The following is a 10,000-nucleotide window of genomic DNA, read 5'->3' as shown; positions in this document are numbered from 1 at the left end:
GAGGGCAGCAGGGGTTACTGGTGCTCCAGCGAGAGGGCGGTACGGGGGTCCCACCGACGCCGAGGGCCAGCCCACCTCCCGCGGCCCGCGCCGCGTGGTGTGGTCCTGTCGGGGGGGGACCGCAGCGCGCCCCTGCTCGCTCTCGCGACCGTGTTTGGCCCTGCTGAGCCTCGCGGCTCCCTGGGTTTTTCGGACCCCTGGGTGGTCTGCCGGAACCGCTCGACCTCGCACGGCGGAGATCTCGGCCAGACGGCCCCACGCACGGAGGGCCGGGCAGGTGCCCGGGCCGCCCCGAGGAGGGAAGTCCCCATCGGTCCCTGGATCCGTGCACGCGAAAAGGAAGAGGGTCCCCATCCGCCTGAACACCGGACGGCCCCGCGGTTGGGGTGCCGGCCCGCGAAGGGCCCTTCCCGTCGCGAACGTCAGCGCCACATCGATCGGCGGGCGCGAGAGGAGCGGGCCCCCCCTCCCTCCGGGGGGCGCCGACACTCGGAGCTCGGCTCCCGGCCGCTGCGGGGCCCGTGAGCTAAGAGCCGGGAAAAGCGGGCCGTCTCGGCGGAGGGCCGGGTGCTGGCCTCCGCCCTCAAACGGGCCCGCTCCCCCCCTCCCACGCCGGGCAGGGTCGGGTACAATACTCGGATTGATCCCCTAGGCTGAGCTCCGGTTCTCACAGGCTCTGAAAAACCTGTCCTCAGAAATCTCCTCACACAATCCTCGAAAGGCAGGTCGAAAAAGCCAAAGCCCCGCCTTCGGCGGTACGAAACTGGAACCGGGCGCCACCTCGTGGTTCCCTCGGTCGGCCGAGACGGCGTGGGGCGACCCCTTCCGGACATCCGCGAGACGACCGGCCGTCAGGTCAACCCATTCGCTCCAAAGGGGTTGACCTGGTGGCCGAGAGGGGACTTTGAAAATTTTTCGGACTTGGAAAACTTTTTTTTTTTTTTTTTTCCCCCAGCCCGCTTCCTCCGGGTTGACCCGGTGGCCGAGCGTCTCGCCGTCCCCGGACGCGGCGAGGGACTGCCTCCCGGCCGTCAGGATCGGGCCCACGGAAGTCTGATTTTAAAAAAAATTGGCCGACGCCACCGCGGAGGGCTACCCGAGCACCCCGGGCCCCGGAGCCGGAAAAGGGAAAAAAAGGATCGGGCCCACTAGAGACATGGACCCGGCCGCCAAGCAGGCCGCCCTGGGCTGACCCTCCCCGGCCGCAGCGAGGGACTGCCTCCCGGCCGACAGGATCGGGCCCCTGGAAGTCTGGGGGTGGGGGGGGGAAATCGCCCCACGCCTCCGAGGAGGGCTGCCCGGGCGGGCCTGGCCCCGGAGCTCGAAAAAAAAAAAAAGGATCGGGCCCACTAGAGACATGGACCAGGCCGCCCTGGGCTCACCCTCCCCGGCCGCAGCGAGGGACTGCCTCCCGGCCGACTGGATCGGGCCCCTGGAAGTCTGGAAAAAAGACTGGAACCTGACGCCTCCGAGGAGGGGGCGCCCAGGGAAGGAGGGAGATCCGGGTTGACCTGGTGACCGGACGGGAAAGAGGCCACCGGGCGTCCCCCCCCTTAAAACCTAGGGGTTGACCTGGTGGCCGGAAAGCGAACCGGCCAGCAGGTGAACCCTTTCGATTCCACGGGTTGACCTGGTGCCCGGGAAGCGAACCGGCCAGCAGGTGAACCCGTTCGATTCCACGGGTTGACCTGGTGCCCGGGAGGGGACTCTGAAAATTTTTCAGCCCTTTCGACTCGGGGTTGACCTGGTGGCCGAGAGGGGACTCGCACGGCAGGCAAGCCGCCCTGGGCTGACCCTCCCCGGCCGCAGCGAGGGACTGCCTCCCGGCCGACAGGATCGGGCCCCTGGAAGTCTGGGGGGGGGGGAAATCGCCCCACGCCTCCGAGGAGGGCTGCCCGGGCGGGCCTGGCCCCGGAGCTCGAAAAAAAAAAAAAGGATCGGGCCCACTAGAGACATGGACCAGGCCGCCCTGGGCTCACCCTCCCCGGCCGCAGCGAGGGACTGCCTCCCGGCCGACTGGATCGGGCCCCTGGAAGTCTGGAAAAAAGACTGGAACCTGACGCCTCCGAGGAGGGGGCGCCCAGGGAAGGAGGGAGATCCGGGTTGACCTGGTGACCGGACGGGAAAGAGGCCACCGGGCGTCCCCCCCCTTAAAACCTAGGGGTTGACCTGGTGGCCGGAAAGCGAACCGGCCAGCAGGTGAACCCTTTCGATTCCACGGGTTGACCTGGTGCCCGGGAAGCGAACCGGCCAGCAGGTGAACCCGTTCGATTCCACGGGTTGACCTGGTGCCCGGGAGGGGACTCTGAAAATTTTTCAGCCCTTTCGACTCGGGGTTGACCTGGTGGCCGAGAGGGGACTCGCACGGCAGGCAAGCCGCCCTGGGCTCACCCTCCCCGGCCGCAGCGAGGGACTGCCACCCGGCCGACTGGATCGGGCCCCTGGAAGTCTGGAAAAAAGAATGGAACCTGACGCCTCCGAGGAGGGGGCGCCCAGGGAAGGAGGGAGATCCGGGTTGACCTGGTGACCGGACGGGAAAGAGGCCACCGGGCGTCCCCCCCCCTTAAAACCTAGGGGTTGACCTGGTGGCCGGAAAGCGAACCGGCCAGCAGGTGAACCCTTTCGATTCCACGGGTTGACCTGGTGGCCGGAAAGCGAACCGGCCAGCAGGTGAACCCGTTCGATTCCACGGGTTGACCTGGTGCCCGGGAGGGGACTCTGAAAATTTTTCAGCCCTTTCGACTCGGGGTTGACCTGGTGGCCGAGAGGGGACTCGCACGGCAGGCAAGCCGCCCTGGGCTGACCCTCCCCGGCCGCAGCGAGGGACTGCCTCCCGGCCGACAGGATCGGGCCCCTGGAAGTCTGGGGGGGGGGGAAATCGCCCCACGCCTCCGAGGAGGGCTGCCCGGGCGGGCCTGGCCCCGGAGCTCGAAAAAAAAAAAAGGATCGGGCCCACTAGAGACATGGACCAGGCCGCCCTGGGCTCACCCTCCCCGGCCGCAGCGAGGGACTGCCTCCCGGCCGACTGGATCGGGCCCCTGGAAGTCTGGAAAAAAGACTGGAACCTGACGCCTCCGAGGAGGGGGCGCCCAGGGAAGGAGGGAGATCCGGGTTGACCTGGTGACCGGACGGGAAAGAGGCCACCGGGCGTCCCCCCCCTTAAAACCTAGGGGTTGACCTGGTGGCCGGAAAGCGAACCGGCCAGCAGGTGAACCCTTTCGATTCCACGGGTTGACCTGGTGCCCGGGAAGCGAACCGGCCAGCAGGTGAACCCGTTCGATTCCACGGGTTGACCTGGTGCCCGGGAGGGGACTCTGAAAATTTTTCAGCCCTTTCGACTCGGGGTTGACCTGGTGGCCGAGAGGGGACTCGCACGGCAGGCAAGCCGCCCTGGGCTCACCCTCCCCGGCCGCAGCGAGGGACTGCCACCCGGCCGACTGGATCGGGCCCCTGGAAGTCTGGAAAAAAGAATGGAACCTGACGCCTCCGAGGAGGGGGCGCCCAGGGAAGGAGGGAGATCCGGGTTGACCTGGTGACCGGACGGGAAAGAGGCCACCGGGCGTCCCCCCCCCTTAAAACCTAGGGGTTGACCTGGTGGCCGGAAAGCGAACCGGCCAGCAGGTGAACCCTTTCGATTCCACGGGTTGACCTGGTGGCCGGAAAGCGAACCGGCCAGCAGGTGAACCCGTTCGATTCCACGGGTTGACCTGGTGCCCGGGAGGGGACTCTGAAAATTTTTCAGCCCTTTCGACTCGGGGTTGACCTGGTGGCCGAGAGGGGACTCGCACGGCAGGCAAGCCGCCCTGGGCTGACCCTCCCCGGCCGCAGCGAGGGACTGCCTCCCGGCCGACAGGATCGGGCCCCTGGAAGTCTGGGGGCGGGGGGAAATCGCCCCACGCCTCCGAGGAGGGCTGCCCGGGCGGGCCTGGCCCCGGAGCTCGAAAAAAAAAAAAAGGATCGGGCCCACTAGAGACATGGACCAGGCCGCCCTGGGCTCACCCTCCCCGGCCGCAGCGAGGGACTGCCTCCCGGCCGACTGGATCGGGCCCCTGGAAGTCTGGAAAAAAGACTGGAACCTGACGCCTCCGAGGAGGGGGCGCCCAGGGAAGGAGGGAGATCCGGGTTGACCTGGTGACCGGACGGGAAAGAGGCCACCGGGCGTCCCCCCCCTTAAAACCTAGGGGTTGACCTGGTGGCCGGAAAGCGAACCGGCCAGCAGGTGAACCCTTTCGATTCCACGGGTTGACCTGGTGCCCGGGAAGCGAACCGGCCAGCAGGTGAACCCGTTCGATTCCACGGGTTGACCTGGTGCCCGGGAGGGGACTCTGAAAATTTTTCAGCCCTTTCGACTCGGGGTTGACCTGGTGGCCGAGAGGGGACTCGCACGGCAGGCAAGCCGCCCTGGGCTCACCCTCCCCGGCCGCAGCGAGGGACTGCCACCCGGCCGACTGGATCGGGCCCCTGGAAGTCTGGAAAAAAGAATGGAACCTGACGCCTCCGAGGAGGGGGCGCCCAGGGAAGGAGGGAGATCCGGGTTGACCTGGTGACCGGACGGGAAAGAGGCCACCGGGCGTCCCCCCCCCTTAAAACCTAGGGGTTGACCTGGTGGCCGGAAAGCGAACCGGCCAGCAGGTGAACCCTTTCGATTCCACGGGTTGACCTGGTGGCCGGAAAGCGAACCGGCCAGCAGGTGAACCCGTTCGATTCCACGGGTTGACCTGGTGCCCGGGAGGGGACTCAGAAAATTTTTCAGCCCTTTCGACTCGGGGTTGACCTGGTGGCCGAGAGGGGACTCGCACGGCAGGCAAGCCGCCCTGGGCTGACCCTCCCCGGCCGCAGCGAGGGACTGCCTCCCGGCCGACAGGATCGGGCCCCTGGAAGTCTGGGGGCGGGGGGAAATCGCCCCACGCCTCCGAGGAGGGCTGCCCGGGCGGGCCTGGCCCCGGAGCTCGAAAAAAAAAAAAAGGATCGGGCCCACTAGAGACATGGACCAGGCCGCCCTGGGCTCACCCTCCCCGGCCGCAGCGAGGGACTGCCTCCCGGCCGACTGGATCGGGCCCCTGGAAGTCTGGGGGGGGGGGGGGGAATGGAACCTGACGCCTCCGAGGAGGGGACGCCCAGGGAAGGAGGGAGATCCGGGTTGACCTGGTGACCGGACGGGAAAGAGGCCACCGGGCGTGCCCCCGTTAAAACCCCTAGGGGTTGACCTGGTGGCCGGAAAGCAAACCGGCCAGCAGGTGAACCCTTTCGATTCCACGGGTTGACCTGGTGCCCGGGAAGCGAACCGGCCAGCAGGTGAACCCGTCCGATTCCACGGGTTGACCTGGTGCCCGGGAGGGGACTCTGAAAATTTTTCAGCCCTTTCGACTCGGGGTTGACCTGGTGGCCGAGAGGGGCCTCGCACGGCAGGCAAGCCGCCCTGGGCTCACCCTCCCCGGCCGCAGCGAGGGACTGCCCCTCCCCACCCCCCGGCTGACAGGATCGGGCGCACTGGAAGTCCGGGACAGTATTTTCCCCGACGCCGGGGAGGGCGGGCGGAGGGGCTCTGGCGGCCAGCCCGGGCCCCGGAGCTCGAAAAGGAAAAAAGGACCGGGCCCGCGAGAGACGGGGGCCCTGCCGCAGGGGGGGGGGCAGTCCGACCGGGGCTCACCGTGCGGCAGGCCCGGGCGTCGGCAGGGGAAAGCGGGCGAGGAGGCGCGGGGCCGGGTGCCTACGGCCATACCGGACCGAACGCCCCCGATCCCGTCCGATCTCGGAAGGTAAACCGTCCCGGGCCTGGCTAGTACTTGGATGGGTGACCGCCTGGGAATCCCAGGTGCCGTAGGCAGCTTTTCCCGGTCCGAGTCAGCTCTCTCTCCTTTTCTGGGGGGGAAGGAGAGGGGGGGACGGGCCGGAAAGCCCCTCGTCGCTCCTGCCGAGTCGGAGGTCGCGGCCGCAGGTCACGGGTCTGGGCGCCTGGGGTCCGGCTCCCCACCCACCCGGCTTCCTCCGCGGAGGACCCCCCCCGGGGCCACCGAAGCCGCTGGGGGAGACCCCGGGCATGGGGCGGACTGGCCCGGACCCTCCCGGCCGCCGGCCCGCAGGTCCGCCCCGAATCCCCCCCCGCGGCCACCCAGGCCAGGCCTGGCCAGGCGGGACGGACGGCGGGTGTCCAGCGCCCAGCGGCTTCCTCCAGCGGGGACCCACGGACCCCAAAGCCGCAGGGGGAGGCCCCGGGCCCGGGACGGACTCGCTCGGACCCCCTGCGCCCGGCCGCCGGCCCGCGGGACCGCCCCGAATCCCCCCGCGGCCACCCAGGCCAGGCCTGGCCAGGCGGGACGGACGGCGGGTGTCCAGCGCCCAGCGGCTTCCTCCAGCGGGGACCCACGGACCCCAAAGCCGCAGGGGGAGGCCCCGGGCCCGGGCCCGACTCGCTCGGCCCCCCCGCCTCCCCTGCGCCCGGCCCCCGGCCCGCGGGACCGCCCCGAATCCCCCCGCGGCCACCCAGGCCAGGCCTGGCCAGGCGGGACGGACGGCGGGTGTCCAGCGCCCAGCGGCTTCCTCCAGCGGGGACCCACGGACCCCAAAGCCGCAGGGGGAGGCCCCGGGCCCGGGCCCGACTCGCTCGGCCCCCCCGCCTCCCCTGCGCCCGGCCCCCGGCCCGCGGGACCGCCCCGAATCCCCCCGCGGCCACCCAGGCCAGGCCTGGCCTGGCGGGACGGACGGCGGGTGTCCAGCTCCCAGTGGCTTCCTCCAGCGGGGACCCACGGACCCCAAAGCCGCAGGGGGAGGCCCCGGGCCCGGGACGGACTCGCTCGGCCCCCCCGCCTCCCCTGCGCCCGGCCCCCGGCCCGCGGGACCGCCCCGAATCCCCCCGCGGCCATCCAGGCCAGGCCTGGCCTGGCGGGCCGGTGTGCGGCTCCCCCGGGCTTCCTCCCCCGACGACCCGCGCCCCCCTGAGCCGCAGGCGGAGACCCCGGCCCCGGGGCGGACCGGCCCGGGCTCGCTCGAGCCCCCTGCGCCCGGCCCGCAGGACCGCCCCCCCGAATCCCCCGGGAGAGGCCCGGCCTGCACGCCACTGACGACCCGCGGCCCCCAAAGTCGCAGGAGGCGCCCCCCCCCGGTTAGCCCCGTCTCGCTCCGCGCCCCCCGCCCCTCGCTGCCGGGACCGGGCGCCGCCCCAGAGTCAGCCGCAGCCGGCCGGCCTGAGAGCTGCCCTCCTGTGGACGACGGTGAGTTTACCTTGATACTAACCGGCCGTCAGCCAGGTCAACCCCATTGCTAGACTGGGGTGGACCTGGTGGCCGAGTGGGGACTTGGAACATTTGACAGCTGCTTCCCGGGGCTTGACCGGTTGTCCTGAACGCCCCCCACCCCCAGCCCCAGCCCCCGGCTCCTGCTCCCCTCTCCCCAGCCTCGGTGCTCCGCTCCCTGCCTCGGAGGCTGCCTCTCTGCGGCGCCTGCATCGCCTCCGAGGACGCGCACCCTCCGGAGGCTGGACGTAAACCCACCACTGCCGCTGACCCGGCTCTCCGAGGGACGACTGTGAGGCCTCCCCCCCCCCCCCACCCCCGGACCGCCCTGGGGACGACTGCTAAGCCTCCCCCACCGGACCGCCCGGGGCAAGACTGCTAAGCCTCCCTCCCACACACACACACACACACTGTCGGGGGAGGACTATTAAGCTTTCCCCCTGGAGCGCCCGGGGCGGACGACTGTTAAGCCTGCCCCCGGAGTCCTCGGGGGAGGACTATTAAGCTTTCCCCCCTGGAGCGCCCGGGGGGGGACGACTATTAAGCCTGGCCCCCGGAGTCCTCGGGGGACGACTATTAAGCCTCCCCCGGACTGGCCGGGGGGCGACTATTAAGCCTCCCCCGGACCTGCTCCGTCTCGACTATTAAGCCCCCCTCTGTGGTCCTCAAGACCACTGCCGTGCTGCCCTCGGAGTGGGGTGACACCCGGGCCGGAAAGCAAACCGGCCACCAGGTCAACCCGTCGAATCCAATGGGTTGACCTGGTGGCCGGAAAGCAAACCAGCCGCCAGGTCAACCCGTCGAAACCAATGGGTTGACCTGGTGGCCGGAAAGCAAAACGGCCGCCAGGTCAACCCAGTAGATTCAGCGGGTTGACCTGGTGGCCGAACGGGGACTTTGAAAATTTGACAGCCGCTTCCCGGGGGTTGACCTGTTGTCCCGGTGGGGACTTTGAACATTTGACAGCCGCCTCCCAGGGCTTGACCTATTGTCCCGGTGGGGACTTTGAGAATTTTACAGCCGCTTCCCGGGGCTTGACCTGGTGGCCGAGTGGGGACGTTGAACATTTGACAGCCGCTTCCAGGGGGTTGACCTGTTGTCCTGAACGCCCCCCACCTCCCCCCCGGCTCCTGCTCCCCACTCCCCAGCCTCGGTGCTCCGCTCCCTGCCTCGGAGGCTGCCTCTCTGCGGCGGCTGCATCGCGTCCGAGGACGCTCACCCTCCGGAGGCTGGACGTAAAGCCTGACACCCGCCACCGCCGCCGACACGGCTCTCGGAGGGACGACTCTGAGGCCTCCCCCCACCCCCGGACCGCCCTGGGGACGACTGCTAAGCCTCCCCCCCGCCCACACCCACACCCACACTGTCGGGGGATGACTCTTAAGCCTCTCCCAGACTGCCTGGGGAACGACTATTAAGCCTGCCCCCCGGAGCACTCGGGGGACGACTATTAAGCCTCCCCCGGACTGGCCGGGGGGCGACTATTAAGCCTATCCTCGGGGGAGGACTATTAAGCTTTCCCCCTGGAGCGCCCGGGGGGACGACTATTAAGCCTGGCCCCCGGAGTCCTCGGGGGACGACTATTAAGCCTCCCCCGGACCTGCTCCCTCTCGACTATTAAGCCCCCCCTCTGCGGTCCTCAGCACCACTGCCGCGCTGCCCTGGGAGTGGGGTGACATCCGGTCCGGAAAGCAAACCGGCCACCAGGTCAACCCGTCGAATCCAATGGGTTGACCTGGTGGCCGGAAAGCAAACCGGTCGCCAGGTCAACCCGTCGAATCCAATGGGTTGACCTGGTGGCCGGAAAGCAAACCGGCCGCCAGGTCAACCCAGTAGATTCAGCGGGTTGACCTGGTGGCCGAACGGGGACTTTGAAAATTTGACAGCCGCTTCCCGGGGGTTGACCTGTTGTCCCGGTGGGGACTTTGAACATTTGACAGCCGCCTCCCAGGGCTTGACCTGTTGTCCCGGGGGGGACTTTGAACATTTGACAGCCGCTTCCCGGGGCTTGATCGGTTGTCCTGAACGCCCCCCCCACCCACCCACCCCAGCCCCCGGCTCCTGCTCCCCTCTCCCCAGCCTCGGTGCTCCGCTCCTTGCCTCAGAGGCTGCCTCTCTGCGGCAGCTGCATCCCGTCCGAGGACGCTCACCCTCCGGAGGCTGGACGTAAAGCCTGACACCCGCCACCGCCGCCGACCCGGCTCTCCGAGGGACGACTCTGAGGCCTCCCCCCACCCCCCGGACCGCCCTGATGACGACTGCTAAGCCTCCCCCACCGGACCGCCCGGGGGAAGACTGCGACGCCTCCCGCCAGGCCCCCACCCAGCCTGGGGGAAGACTGCTAAGCCTCCCCCCCCACACACACACACACACTGTCGGGGGATGACGATTAAGCCTCTCCCGGACTGCCCGGGGGACGACTATTAAGCCTCCCCTGGAACCACTATTAAGCCTGCCCCCGGAGTCCTCGGATGACGACTGCTAAGCCTCCCCCACCGGACCGCCCGGGGCAAGACTGCTAAGCCTCCCTCCCACACACACACACACACTCTCGGGGGAGGACTATTAAGCTTTCCCCCTGGAGCGCCCGGGGCGGATGACTGTTAAGCCTGCCCCCGGAGTCCTCGGGGGACGACTATTAAGCCTGGCCCCCGGAGTACCCGGGGGACGACTATTAAGCCTCCCCCGCACTGGCCGGGGGACGACTATTAAGCCTCCCCCGGACCTGCTCCGTCTCGACTATTAAGCCCCCCTCTGCGGTCCTCAGC

At 69.2% G+C, this 10,000-nt stretch overlaps 1 non-coding gene across 1 annotated transcript; it reads left to right on the top strand.

Moving 5' to 3' along the window:
* The first annotated feature begins 5,708 nt into the window (after positions 1–5,708).
* On the top strand, positions 5,709–5,827 carry LOC135977790 (5S ribosomal RNA). The gene has a single exon (XR_010595234.1). It is a non-coding gene; the product is annotated as a 5S ribosomal RNA (ribosomal RNA).
* Positions 5,828–10,000: the final 4,173 nt, after the last annotated feature.

This window comes from Chrysemys picta, unplaced genomic scaffold (assembly GCF_011386835.1).
Source record: "Chrysemys picta bellii isolate R12L10 unplaced genomic scaffold, ASM1138683v2 scaf36, whole genome shotgun sequence".
NCBI lineage: Eukaryota > Metazoa > Chordata > Testudines > Emydidae > Chrysemys > Chrysemys picta.
Note: the sequence above shows the minus strand (reverse complement) of the source record. Positions and strands in the feature narration are given on the sequence as shown.